Here is an 8,559-nt window from a genome sequence, read left to right on the forward strand (position 1 = left end):
TGTATGTGTTCACTCACTTATGTATTTAATTTTGACTGGGCTAGGTCTTCACTGATGCCTGTGGGCTTTCTCTAGTTGCAGTGTGTGGGCACTGCAGGGGCTTCTCTTGTTGCAGAGCATGGACTCCAGAGCTTGGGCTCAGTAGTAGTGGCCCACAGGCTTAATTACTCCAAGGCATGTGGGATCTTCCTGGACCAGAGACTGAACCCATGTCCCCTGCACTGGCAGGTAGATTAACCACTGGACCACCAGGGAAGTCCTCAAATCATTTTTGTAATGAGATGAAGAATTTTAAAAATGTCTTACTGGAATCCCTCTTCCAATATATATCCAAAAGAACTAAAAGCAAGATCTCAAAGAGATATAAATACACCCATGCTCATAGAAGCATTACTTACAATAGCTAAGAGATGGAAGCACCCAGGTGTCCACTGATGGATGAATGGATAAATAAAATGTGCTACATACAACATATTGTTTGGCCTCAAGGGAGGAAATGGATGAACCTCGAGGGCATATGCTAAGTGAGATGAGCCAATCACAAAGAGACACACACTGTGTGACTCCCTTACAGAAGGTATCTAGAGTGCCCAAATTCATAGAGACACAGAGTAGAATGGGGGTTGCCAGGGGCAGGGATGGGTGAGGGGAAAGTAGACAGCTGTTCAATGGATATAGAATTTCAGTTTTGCAAGATGAGTAAGTTCTAGAGAGCCATAACCCACAACCATGTGACTATACTTAACACTACTGAACTATACACTTAAAAATGGTTGATGATAATTTAAACCATATTTTTTAAGTGTTTTTTTAATGCATCATTAGAGATCTGAGTTCTGCTAGGGGGTCCAACACTGACTTCTGTGACCTTAGGGAAGGCACTCTCTGGAACTCAGGTCCTCTTCCAAAAAATGAGAGGGGAGAAGAGAGAATAATAAAAACACCAGCCTCGGTGTGGGGCAGACAGATGCGACAGTGCAGGGTGAACAACTGAATGCTCTGCAAATATTAGACGTGCTCATCAACTCAAACCATGGTCTCTGTGGTGACTTAATCGTAGGTTAAGGAAAAAAACCCCAAGGTCTGTATTAAGTGCCAGAACCTTACAGAGGAGAGAACAAGAGCCTGCCCTCAAACTACTCACAGTCTAGTGGAAAAAATTAAAACAGAACTAGAAAAAAATTTACCATGTGTCACAGGTCAGTCTAACATAGATTCAAATATACACAACTTGATTCCCTATTAATGGGATGAAGGTTGGACATACATTATGACCTGTTGTTTGGGTAAATCAACAGTCTCAAATTAGAGCACAAGTTTAAATCTAGATAATCTTTTCCAGGTGTTTAGTGTAAAAAGAAAAAAAAAATGTGTGTGCATGTATACTTTCGTCCATAGCCTTTTGCTTAGATGCACTTAACTGATATTTTAATTCTTTAATTAGTTTATTAATGTACTGATATTAATTGCATTTAATCAACTTGATTCCCATTTAAACAAAAGAAGCCCCAGACAGCTGGAACAAAGAGCACTCCTGCTGGCTGGACTGCAATCTACAAGGAAGAAAGCCTGAAGTGTGCGGGTTGATGGAGACCAGCCTCCATACTCTGTTGACACAATTACGTCTCCATAAATATTATCCACAGCCAAGCCAGTCTATTGTGATTAAGCTTTGGTTTTCAGTTTTTTAAAATATTTTTTTCCTGGAGTTAATCATTAATTAAAAAAAAAAAAATTGGGGGGTGCACACTTAGATTTCCAGGTCCCTAGAATGAATTTTTTCTACCATCACCAAAAGTGTAGATATTTTCTATGTTAATTTCATCTAATTTCTTGGAGACATCCCTTCTGGGGCCTTCTGTCCTCCTGCCCCAGTGCTGACTGATTACTCTGGAAGGCCTGCAGCCAGGTTATGTCACCCTAGGATTTCATCATTATCGTGAGAATTCTCTTCACTTCTCACCTCTGTTGAATATCCTGTTTCCAGGATCACATGTCTTCTTGTTTCTTGATTTATTGTCTCATTTTGGCATACCACATCCTCCAGTCGTTTCCTGAGAAGGGGTACATAGGTAGGAAGTAAAATTTTTTAAGATTTCGCATGTCTAAAAACATGCTTACATTACTGAATTAACAATTTGACTAATTCATAAAGTTATAGGTCATAAATAATTCGAAAGCATTCCTCTGCTGTCTTCCAGAATGCCTGACAGGAAGCATGGTACCATTCTGAAAACTGTTGTTTGAATGCTTTTTCCCTCAGAAGGTTTTAGTAACCTTTCTCTATTTACTCAACAAGCTGAAATATCTGATTTCTTTTCCATCCACTGTTGACATCACTTTGCTCACAAAGGTCCGTATATTCAAAGCAATGATTTTTCCAGTAGTCATGTACAGATGTGAGAGCTGGACAATAAAAAAAGGCTGAGCGCCAAAGAACTGATGCCTTCGAACTGTGGTGCTGGAGAAGACTCTTGAGAGTCTTTTGGACTGCAAAGAGACCAAACCAGTCAATCCTAAAGGAAATCAACCCTGAATATTCACTGGAAGGATTGATGCTAAAGCTGAAGCTCCAATGCATTGGCTACCTGATACAAAGAGCCGACTCATTGGAAAAGACCCTGGTGCTGGGAAAGATTGAGGGCAGGAGAAGAAGAGGGCAACAGAGGATGAGATGGTTGGATGGCATCACTGGCTCAATGGACTTGAGTTTGAGCAAACTCTGGGAGATAGTAATGGACAAGGAAGCCTGGCAGGGTGCAGTCCATGGGATCGCAGAGTCAGACATGGCTGAATGACTGAACTGACTGATGTTGGGCACTCAGTGGGCTTCTCATTCTGGAGATATAATTCATTCAGTCCTGATTTGACTTTTAATTTTCCTTTTTCAGCTGTGTCAGGTCTCAGTTGTGGCACACAGGCTCCAGGAAACATGGGCTCTGTAGTTGTGGCAGGCACTCAGGGTTAGTTACCCCATGGCATGTGGAATCTTTGTTCCCCGAGCAGGGATGGAACCCATGCCCTCTGCATTGGAAGGTGGATTCTTAACCACTGGACTCTTAGGAAAGTCCCCTGACTTGATTTCTTGAATTATCCCTTTGATGATTGCTTTCCCTCCACTTTTCATACATCTGCTCTATTTCTCTGTAACTCCTAAGATGAATGTTAACCCTTGTGGGTTATTTCCAGTTTTAAAAAACCTTTCATGCCCATTTTCCAGCTTTTTTTTTTTTCCCCTTTGGACACATTGTGCAGCTTGTAGGATCTTAGTTCCCCAACAAGGGATCAAACTCGGGCCCTTGGTAGTGAAAGTGTCCTAACTACTGGACTGCCAGGGAATTCCCCAGCTTTTTTGTCTTTATTTAATATAAGGATAAGTCCTTTACAATACTGTGTTTCTGCCATACATCAATATGAATCAGCCACAGGTATATGTATGTCCCTTCCCTCTTGAACTTCCCTCCCACCTCATCCCACTCCTCTAGGTTGTCACCGAGCATTGGTTTGAGCTCCCGGAGTCATCCAATGCCCACTAGCTATCTACTTTACATATCATATGTTTACAATGATATGTTTACATATGTTACAATCATATGTTTACAATGCATATGTTCCCATGCTACTCTCCCCATTCGTCCCAGCCTCTTCTTCCCCACATCTACAGCTCTGTTCTCCATGTCTCCACTGCTGCCCTGCAAAAGGTTTACCAGTACTATCTTTCTAGATTCCATATATAATATGTTAATATATGATGTTTTTCTCTGACTTACTGCACTCTGTATAATAGGCTCTAAGTTTGTCCACTTCATCAGAACCAACTCAAATGCATTCCTTTTTTAGCTAAGTAATATTTCCTTGTGTATATGTACCACAACTTCTTTATCCATTCATCTGTCAAAGGACATCTAGATTGCTTTTATGTCTTCAGTTCAGTTCAGTCACTCAGTCATACATGGAACAACAGACGGGTTCTAAATTGGGAAAGAAGTGCATCAAGGCTGTATATTGTCACCCTGCTCATTTAACTTATTTATTTCATGTCCTAGCTATTGTAAATAGTACTGCAATGAACACCAGGCACATATGTCTTTTTCACTTGTGGTTTCCTCAGGGTATATGCCCAGTAGAGGGATTGCTGAATCATATACTTTTACTGCTAGTTTTTTTTTTTTTTTTTTTACAGAATCTCCATATTATTCTCTGTGAAAGTGAAATCACTCAGTCGTGTCTGACTCTTTGCAACCCCATGGACTGTAGCCTACCAGTCTCCTCAGTCTATGGAATTTTCCAGGCAAGAATACAGGACTGGGTTGCTGTTTCCTTCTCCAGGGGATCTTCCTGACCCAGGGATCGAACCCAGGTCTCCCGCATTGCAGGAAGACGCTTTACTATCCGAGTTAGTGACTGTATAAATTTGCATTCCCACCAATAGTGCAAAAGGGTCCCTCTTCTCCACAGTCTCCAGCATTTATTGTTTGTAGACTTTTTTTTTGGTTGTCAAATAATCCTTTATTTTTCTTTTTCCTTTGCCGTTCTTAACTAGCTGGACACTCCACTGCACCACTATCGATGTTATCTATGATGTCATGAGGTGGCGGCCAGCAACACTGCAGTCCATAGACTGGGCAGTCCCCAGGATCTCTATAATGGTTCCAGAAAGTTCTCTAGCTAGAGACTGATGCCGCATATGCTGGGCAATGTTGATGATATCATCAAAAGTGATGTTTCCACTGTGCTTAATGTTTTTCTGCTTCCTTCTGTCTCTTGGTGGTTCCTTGAGGGCTTTGATGATCAGGGCAGAAACAGAAGGTACCGCCTCAATCTGGGCCTGTCTGAATGGTCAGTTTCACTGTAATCCTCAGACCCTTCCAATCACCAGTTGCCTTGGTGATGTCATCACCGACCTTTTTTGGAGACAGGCCCAGGGGACCCATCTTGGGGGCACCGACTTCCCCACCAGTGCACTTCAGGTATACAGCTTTGATCTCGTTGGGGTCGCACTTAAATAACATGGTGGAGGCAGCTGGTGTCGGATGAACCTGGATCCGGGAGGACCAAAGAAAGTTGCACCTTTGCCTCCTCTGAGCCAAAAGCCGAAAGTTATTGTTTGTAGGTTTTTTGATCATGGCCATTATCACCAATGTGACATGATACCTAATTATAGTTTTAATTTGCATTTCTCTAATGATGTTGAGCATCTTTTCATGTGTTTATTAGCCATCTGTATGTCTTTGGAGAAATGTCTGTTTAGGTCTTCTATCCACTTTTTGATTGGGTTATTTGTTTTTCTGGTATTGAGTTGCATGACCTGCTTATATATTTTGGAGATTAATCCTTTGTCAGTTGTTTCACTCAGATTTTTTTTTTAAAGGGTATCTTCTCAATTTTATCTTTTAACCCTTTGTGGGTTTGGGGTGTTTTTTTTTTAGTATTTATTAGCCCCAGGTCTTAGTTGCAGCAGGTGGGATCTCAACTATTGCATGTGGGATCCAGTTCCCTGACTAGAAGTTGAACCTGGGCCCCCTACACTGGGAGCACAGTCTTAGCCATTGGACCACCATGAAAGTCCTGTAACTCCTTGATTGCAGTTATTGGTTATCAAATTTTTAAGGTGTTTTATTCCCTAATTTTTTTCCTAATTTTTTACTACCCATGTTTTTATTTCATGGATGTAACAACATCTCCATATCTGAGAACATTTATCATCTTTTAAGTTATATTTTGTTTTGTTGTGGTCTCTGTGCTGTTTCTATATTCTCCAAGTTCCTTTGTTCTTATTTGTTTGGTCTTTGTCTTTCATGTTAGAGACTTTCTTCAACTATCTGGTGATCCTTGACATCCATTCCCATTTTCATCTGAGGCACTAAAACTTTCTGGACACTGTGTTCATGAGACAGGGCTTCTCAGTTGCTGGACCTTACTGCAGTGAGCTGACTTTCACTTTGGACTCTCAGCTCTTACAGTGGCTGAACAGTGGTTCCCCAAAAGACATATCCACATCCTAATCCCCATACTCTGTGAATGTGACTTCATTTGGAAAAAAAGAGTCTTTGCAATTAAGGATTTTAAGACCACCTTGGATACTCTGGGTGGGCCCTAAACCCAGTAACAAGTGTCTATAGGAGACACCCAGAAGAGAGAGAGAGGAGAAAGTTAGGCAAAGATGGAGGCAGACTGGAGTGATGCTGCCGCCACCCAAGGAATGCCTAGAGCCACCAAAATCTGGAAGAGGCAACGAAAGAAACGCTCCCTAGAGCCTCTGGAGGGAACATGACCCTGGCACGTTTTCAGACTTGATTGATTTTGGACTTCTGACTTCCAGAACTGAGAGAGAATAAATTTCTTTGGTTTTAAGCTACCAAGATTTTGTTATAGCACCCTTAGGAGACTAAAGCACAAGCTGGAATCAAGATTTCTGGGAGAAAATTATCAGTAACCTCAGATATGCAGATGACACCAGCCTAAAGGCAGAAAGTGAAGAGGAATTAGAGAGCCTCCTAATGAAGGTGAAACAGGAGTGAAAAAGCTGGCTTAAAATTCAGCATTCAAAAAACTAAGATCATGGCATCTAGTTCCATCACTTCATGGCAAATAGATGGGGAAACAATAGGAACAGTGACAGACTTTATTTTCTTGGGTTCCAAAATCACTGTGGATGGTGACTGCAGTCATGAAATTAAAAGATGCATGCTCCTTGGAAGGAAAGCAGGACAAACCTAGACAGTGTATTAACAAGGAGAGACATTACTTTGCCTACAAAGGCCGTATAGTCAGAGCTATGATTTTTCCTGTAGCCGTGTATGGATGTGAGAGCTAGAAGGTTGAGCACTGAAGATTGAAGGCAGAAGGAGAAGGGGACGACAGAGGATGAGGTGGTTGGATGGCATCACTGACTCAATGGACATGAGTTTGAGCAAACTCCAGGAGATGGTGGACAGGGAAGCCTGGAGTGCTGCAGTCCACGGGATCACAGAGTCAGACATGACTGAGTGACTGAACAACAGGAGACTAATACAATATCTGCAGGTATTTCTTCATGAGATGATCAGTTTTCCCAAAGGATCCAATATACTGACTGAAGAGTATTAATCTGGTTAGGAGAATCTTAGGGCCAAGTGTGGCAAAGGGGCCAGGTTTCACTATACGCTATGCAGTTGTGTTTCAGCTGTGCTTAGCATCCCTGAGTTCAGATAATACACCTTTCAAGGTGTATTAATCATGGTTTTACATTTTTTCTGTATTTACTGATGCTTTGACATCTTGGGGCCTTTCCAGCCTAGGACAGACTGCCCCTCTGAATGCTAACCAATTCTCAGATAGTAAGTCATTCTGCCAATCCAAAACCCTTACTCCAAACCACCTAATTCATCAAGCTCACAATTAAAGTCACTATTCCTTTGTTCTAGTCACCCCAGGGCCAGATACCAGACAACTAAAGCCAGTTCCTATGCCCTAAGGTCCACTGCAATCATTAAACTAGCCAATCCTAAGCCTGTGTTACCCTGTCTAACCTGCTGTTTCTTGCGGAAACCACAACAAAGTTTCTGGCCAAGTTCTATATCCATATAATGGAACACAATAGAAAGGAATGAACTGTTGCTATGTGCCACAATGCTGATGAATCCCCAAAATAAGAAAAAAGTTGAGCAAAAGAAGGTAGGCACAGGAGTACGTGCTGCACGATTTCATTTAAAGAAGTCTATAAAAATGCAGAAGATGCCAGAAAGCAGACTGTGGTTGAAGATGGGAGAGTTGACTGCAAAGAGGCACAATTTAGAACCAGGTAAACTGGTTCTAAAAAAAAAATGTTAAAGCCCTGATTTGTGGCACTCTACCAATTTCTGTGGTGTAAATATTCCCATCATGGCCACTTTTGAGCTACTAATGTGATATCATTAGTAGCTCAAAAGTGGAACTCAAAAGCCTTTTGATGAAAGTCAAAGTGGAGAGTGAAAAAGTTGGCTTAAAGCTCAACATTCAGAAAACGAAGATCATGGCATCCGGTGCCACCACTTCATGGGAAATAGATGGGGAAACAGTGGAAACAGCGTCAGACTTTATTTTTCTGGGCTCCAAAATCACTGCAGATGGTGACTGCAGCCATGAAATTAAAAGACGCTTACTCCTTGGAAGGAAAGTTATCACCAACCTAGATAGCATATTCAAAAGCAGAGACATTACTTTGCCAACAAAGGTTCGTCTAGTCAAGGCTATGGTTCTTCCTGTGGTCACGTATGGATGTGAGAGTTGGATTGTGAAGAAGGCTGATTTTTAAAAGTTCCTAGCTTTTTTAAAAATGAAAAGACTGAAACTATATAGAGTTGGAATGTGAAGAAGGCTGAGTGCCGAAGAATTGATGCTTTTGAACTGTGGTGTTGGAGAAGACTCTTGAGAATTCCTTGGACTGCAAGGAGATCCAACCAGTCCATTCTGAAGATCAGCCCTGGGATTTCTTTGGAAGGAATGATGCTAAAGCTGAAACTCCAGTACTTTGGCCACCTTATGCGAAGAGTTGACTCATTGGAAAAGACTCTGATGCTGGGAGGGATTGGGGGCAGG

The 8,559-nt window shown here is 41.6% G+C and overlaps 1 pseudogene; it reads right to left on the reverse strand.

The window, feature by feature from the left end:
- Window positions 1–4,508: 4,508 nt before the first annotated feature.
- Window positions 4,509–5,327, reverse strand: LOC147351766 (large ribosomal subunit protein uL11 pseudogene; annotated as a pseudogene).
- Between the last annotated feature and the right edge of the window lie 3,232 nt (window positions 5,328–8,559).

The sequence above is a fragment of the Bos grunniens genome, chromosome 19 (genome assembly GCF_055505025.1).
Source record: "Bos grunniens cultivar Pamir isolate PY7600 chromosome 19, Bosgru_T2T1.0, whole genome shotgun sequence".
NCBI lineage: Eukaryota > Metazoa > Chordata > Mammalia > Artiodactyla > Bovidae > Bos > Bos grunniens.